This window comes from Eucyclogobius newberryi, unplaced genomic scaffold, assembly GCF_026437365.1.
Source record: "Eucyclogobius newberryi isolate DKJ021-1_F unplaced genomic scaffold, fEucNew1.0.hap1 SCAF_4, whole genome shotgun sequence".
Lineage (NCBI taxonomy): Eukaryota > Metazoa > Chordata > Actinopteri > Gobiiformes > Gobiidae > Eucyclogobius > Eucyclogobius newberryi.
This window is the reverse complement of record NW_027316056.1, coordinates 19,638,225-19,644,822: the sequence shown is the minus strand read 5'-3', so window position 1 is coordinate 19,644,822 and position 6,598 is coordinate 19,638,225.

Genomic DNA, 6,598 nt, shown 5'->3' with positions numbered 1-6,598 from the left:
TTTGGAATACAAACCATGGCAAAATGTCGATATGTCGGATTTGAGGGAAAAGTTGCCCATACTCCAAGATGGTGCACACCCCTGGATAGCTAAACTGGAGGAGATGTTAGTGGGGACACAAGCAGCAATGGGAGATATGAAGAGACTACTAGCAACTATTCTTGGCATGGCAGGGATGCAAGAAGTCTTGACAAAAGCAGGACTGAACCAATATGCGAAGACAGCAGTGCACGGCGCAGAGCTGTTCGTCGCTCGAAAAGGGTCAATATGGAGAGCGATGTGTGAGATGTTTCCAACAAACGTTCATCCCGACAACATCATTCTACAACCGCTCGGACAAGAGGAGAATCCAAGAGCATACGTATCAAAAGCTCATCAAGTGTGGAGAAATGTCACTGGCAACAATCCAGAGTTGAATCAAATGGAGAAATCAATTCTGCGAGCTAAAATTCAGAAAGGCTTGCCGATACCAGTAAAAAATAAACTGGCAGAAGTTGTTGGCCTTGGAAGCATGACAATTAGTGTTTATTCAGACCACATAGCTCACCAAGTGGAGCTATATCGGAAAAAGAAAGAAGATCAAAGAGAGCAAGATCAAGAAGTGCTTCGAAAACTGAATCAAGTAAAAGTTGGTGGAAGAACAATGGTTCATGAAGATTATGATTGAGGAAAAAACTTCCCATGGGACTAAAACAGAGTCTGAAATTTTTGAAGAAAATTTGGCTGAAATTGAACAAGAATCTGAAAAGGACGATCATTCAAAGACATGGATGACATGATAATTATTCACTGAATCAAGAAATGTACCATAAAGACTCTATCAAATGTTACAGAAACTATGGGGAAAAAAGGGAGACAAAGTATCAAAAGAAGTTACCATACTGCAAGAAGAATTGGAAAATATAATAATAAATAATAGATAAATAGCAATAGCTAAATGTACTACGTAAATTAAGAGTTAAAAGTCTCACAAAGTAAACAGAACAGCCGAAGAAGCTGCAAACCTTGTGACCGGTGAAAATGCAGTGAGGAGAAGTTCTTTAAGTCACATATTAGGTGAATTTGAAAGAAAATATTACATTAAAGATGATTTTGATTTAAAGATGTTAAATATTTGATTTTAGACTGTTGGTTCTAATTATTCTTGAAGCACATGGCTTAGCGCATGGTGCAAGGGAGGAGGTTAAGAGACAATTAGACACCAACCAGAGACAATATTTGCTTTGAACTACTTTCAAAACTTGAACAGAAGAGATGCATAATCTGTTGCCAAGTTTGTGTGTAGTGAAGTTTTGTGTAGACAATCATAAGGAGGTGGAGCCTGTCAAACAGAATCTTTCTGGTGAAAGACAGAATTTGTGAATAATAAAAAACTGAATAAGTTTAGAAATGTAATAAAATTAGATCAAAGTTGATTGGATTCAAGGGGATTAAACTAGATTAAAGACTAGATTAATGTAGGAAATCAATTAGAAATAGCGTTTTGGAAAATCATCTCGCAAAATAGAGGTTTAAACATTGACAACATTCAAGTGAGTTTACAATTTCAAATGAAACCACATGAGTGGTGACGGGTGCACATATATGTTAACGCAGTGTTTGCACAAGAGGTAAGAACCATAGTTTAAAGCTATTAGAGAACGAGATGCAAACAGATGTTAATATATGAGGGAACATTTGACGAGAAATTATCTACAGACGTTGCAGACAAATCGGTCTGAAATGGGGAAAACAGTGGTGACAATTGGAACAGAAATAAATCTCTAAACTAAGGGTTTAAGCAACTTCCACTGACGAAGTTGATTTGATAACTGGGGTCAAAACCAAATAGGAAGCTAAATTTAGTAGTGACTAAAAAGGGGAAATCTTGAATTAAGGGAAAATACGGAAGAGGAAATAATCAGAGAAGATATATTCTTTATAATAATGGGAGAAATATTTAGATTAGAAGAAATTAGGAATGGCGTTTTGCATAAGAAAATTATAGGGAAGACAAAATTATAGATTGTTGTTGGTGCTGTTTAGAAATATTCGCATTAATGATTACATTAATGATTAAGTACAAGATGACTGAGTCAACGTTGACATCAACATTAACTAGGACAACAGCAAAGATGAAGTTGTCTGTTAAAACAGCAAGAACATTGACTATTACATCAACAGCTAAAATGGAAATGGGGTTTAGAATTAGTTAATAGTAAATTATCTTAACTCAACAGGAGTTATCATTCATGGTGATAGTTCCTTAAAGGAGATGCATGCACATGATCATGAATGATGGTTAGCCTATCACTCACATAGAAGGAGTGTTCTGGTTTAAGGGAGGAGTACATTACAGTACATTACATTACATTACATACATTTTTACATTTATTTTCTATTGTTTTTGTTGCATACATTCCATGGATTGTTTACTTATTAAATTTGGTTAACCATTATATTATCACACTTATATATATATATATCTATATTCTGTTCACATAAAAAAAAAAAAACTTTTTAGAGGATGTTTTTACATGAAAAGATTGCAAGCTACAAGATACTGTTCAGTTATTTTTGTTCCCAGGACGATGCTGAAATGCTGTTAAAAGGACAATGGACATGGACAATAACAATAACTGGAGTGGACATTGAGAATATCAGAGGAGAACGCTGGAGCCAAACATCACACCATACCAACACCTTTGAAGACAACATAATCATCGCTGAGAGGAGTGGTGAAAAGAGTTATAATAGAATGTTAAAAGGGTTAAATAAATGATTTGGTTAAATAAGTAAAGGGTTGATGAAATAAATTATACTCCTGTGTTGATGTGTTGAGGTGTTGTTGATAATCCAGTGCTGATGTTTAGGTTGTGCGGCGACACGAATATCCTCACACAGGAGCGATTAAGGATTGATTCAATTGGATAATAACTTAAGACTAAATACAAATTTACTCTTAAATTTAATGATAATCAAAGAAGTGAGGCTGTTTAGGTCGTTAGATAACACGATCAAGGACAGCCAGAAGGGGTGGTAGCCAAGATCGGTCAGAACAACTGACGGTTGGTGCCATGAGAGAATTTTTCCTGCTAAACAAAAGTAAGCATCGACAAGCAGGTTTTTGCTCTCGTTGTCGCTGATTGTGTCTAATTAATTAATTTATCTGAGCTTAATCACTCAGAAGGGAGGAATATGAAGTGTATTAAAACTAGGCCCATGCAAAGTTAGGCCTCATTCTGAGACTGGCTTTTAGGAATATGTGTGTTTCTACCAAAATGTCTATTCCACGGAATGTAAGGGGCCCACATCTGATTAACTACCGAATGGGAGATGTCTCCATTGGCTGCGAGGCCTTGAGATGCCTTGTGTACATCTGTGTAAGCGCATGATCTCATTTCTGTAACTTCTCCCCTGGTGCTACCCAAATAAGGATACCTTTACATCTTGCTCTCTCATTGGCTAATCTGTTGGTACATGGATAGGGTCATACCTGTCAGATATTGTTTATCGGTCTTTGTGCGTTTTCAGTATATAAAGGCGAGATACGCCCAGAGATGAGGTTCGTCTTCCTGATCACCAGCGGACCCAGGGCGCTGTTTTCTGCTGTCCTGTATTTGACACTGCTTTCTCTGTAAATAAACTACCTTGAAAAGTTTGCAGAGCTTTGTCAGCGTGAATCCTTTGTCTACACCCTACGACCCAAACGAGCATTGATCCAGCCACCACACCGGCGTGCCGTAGCTCACGCATTATTTCAGGCGGGGGATGGCGCGTGCAGGTAAGCTGCTGCTCCTGAGGAATTGGGTAAGTGCAGGCCAGACTTTTGTCTGTTTTTAACGCGCTGTGTGACCTGTTCCTCTCTCTCTCCCTTGCCACAGCTGGGTGCGACGTTGCCGGGACCGCTCCTCCCCAGTGTTTGGGTCCATAGCTCGGCTGCGTGCGCGCCCGTTGGCAGGCTGCTGTTTTATTTTTGGTGTTTTGTTTGGGTTTAAACGTATTCTAATCATATCGGGGTTTACTGTTTGTCTTTTATTTCATTGATTGTGTTTCCTCTGCTGCAGTGCGGTGTCTGGCCTGAGCGTGGTCGCGTCCGGTGTGGGGACTGGTGTTCGGATTGTCTCACTTCGGCCCCATCACTCCCGTATGCCGTGGTATTTTGTGCAGGTCCTCACTTTTTGCATGTTTTAGTTATCCTTGACGTTTATTTAGTTTGTGTGTGTGTGAATTGCACGGAGCCAGGTGAGATCTCCGACTCCTCTCCCATTGTTTCCCCGCACCGCGCGCGCCCTCGGCCGGCCGGCCACTGTCGCTTTAAGCAGAGTTTTAGTGTTTTAAATGTTATTTTAGCCTTGTAGATTTATTAAATTGTTTTGTTTTATAATTCCATTAAATTGTTAAGTTTAAGCACTGTCTCTGTCTCTCCTTTGACCACCTGCAACACTATCTATTGGTTTTAAAAGTATATTTTAAATAGTACTTTTCCCGCACGGTTACACTAGTTAATTTTAAAATGTATGAACTATGAACTGAACTAGTTCATGTAGAAAGTGAACTTTCCCAACACTGACCCTAAAACTGGTGCATTCCAGTTTAAGTTTTTATCCCCCTCAGCAGTTGTTTTCTTCTAGTATTATGTTCATGGTTAGGAATAGTTATACCATAACTCATTCCCATAACTGTTATGAGTGTATAATTAAGTTAATTTACTACATTATATATCATGCATGCATTTTGAAAGTTGTTACACTCAGTGAGCTTCAGAAGCTTGAACCTGTAAAAGGATCAGAGAGCGTTACGCTCAGACCATGATATGGCACGAATAACTTTCTATTGGAGTATCAATAGTCTTTCGAAGTACCTTGGATACATGTTGCACCATATGATATGAGAATAATTAAGGTTAATAATGTGGTTTGAATAGAAATTGATACAACATTAAGAGTACCTCAAATGGTAGAAGGTGTAAGTTTGTAAGTTCAAATAGTTATTGCTGCAATAACCAACAAATAAACTATTTGTGATTTTCTGATTTTTTTTTGAAGATTATTTCTCTAATAGTGGAAATGCACCAATGATGAAACTTTCAGACCCGACCATAATTTCTAAGTGGGAAAACTTTCAGAATCACTGGCAGTTCAAGTGCTTATTTTCTGTAGTTTTGCAATATATTTTTGTCCACAGATTTAAAATGTGGTAAATGTCTTGATTTTGTAGGGAGAGATTGATACAATATGCACTGGGGCTATTTTGTGAGCAATAAATTCTACAATTTTACAACATATACCAGCCACACCTTCTGTACAAGAGCTTTTCATGCGCATAAGGATTTCTCTTCGGCTATATCAGCAGGTGTGAGAAAGAGTGAGCTTTAAGATATTGGTGACATGTGGCTCTCTCTGGTGGGTGTATGGAATTGAAATAATTGTTAAAGCCGTTGACAAGATCGTAATCATTTTGTTGGTATTTGGTGTCAGGAAGGACAGTTGTTTTATTACCCCAGCCAAGAACATTATTCACTACTTTCCAACATTGCTTTTGATCACCACAAGAAGCCTTTCTATCCTGTGTATGTTGATCTCCAGCTTATTCGCATCAATTTGTTTTTATATATGGTGTATCTGTCATTCTTTTCAGCAGTTGCTTTATCAAAGTAAAGCTTACTATGTCTGATCTTTTTATTGGATATCAGTATACATTTTGTGAACCATTTTTTCCTGTTAATATGTCGGTGTAATCCCTCATTCGTCCAGGCGTGTTCCATAGTAGAAAAAGCTTCAGTTGTAGTCATCTGGACTCAGTTTGAAAAACTGAGTCCAGATGACTACAACTGAAGCTTTTTCTACTATTTTTTCCTGTTGGCATGAAGTTCTTTTGTTTGCTTTTTCAGATATTGTCATGCTGCTGTGTGACAGAGAGGGAGAGGAAGAAGCTGGACAAAGTCTTCAAGAAGTCCAGCTCCATCCTGGGCTGTGCTCTGGACTCGGTGCAGGAGGTGGGGGACAGAAGGGTCCTGGCTAGATTCACATCTATGCTGGACCATGAGTGTCGCCCCCTGCAGGACACTCTGTCCACTCTGGAGAGCAGCTTCAGTGAGAGACTGATCCACCCTCGATGTGTGAAGGAGACGTTTCACAGGTCTTTGCTTCTGCTGCTGTCAGACTTTATAACAAACACTTTATAACAAACACTGCTAGTCCTGAACATGTGTCATTCATCTTCATAATCATGTGCAATACTGTTATACTCATACTCATGTGCAATACTGTTATACTCATGTGCAATACTGTTATACTCATGTGCAATACTGTTATACTCATGTGCAATACTGTTATATTCATACTCATGTGCAATACTGTTATACTCATGTGCAATACTGTTATATTCATACTCATGTGCAATACTGTTATACTCATGTGCAATACTGTTATATTCATGTGCAGTACTTTGACATAATATCAATAATCCTGGTGCAATATTTTCTGTCCATTTAACAACTGTAAATAAGAGTTATTATTATTTTCATTAAGAGTATAAGAGGTTTTTTATATAAGAGTTTTTCTACAAGTACAACTACTTTTTTTTTAAGTTATGTTTTTTTATTATTTACTTCTGA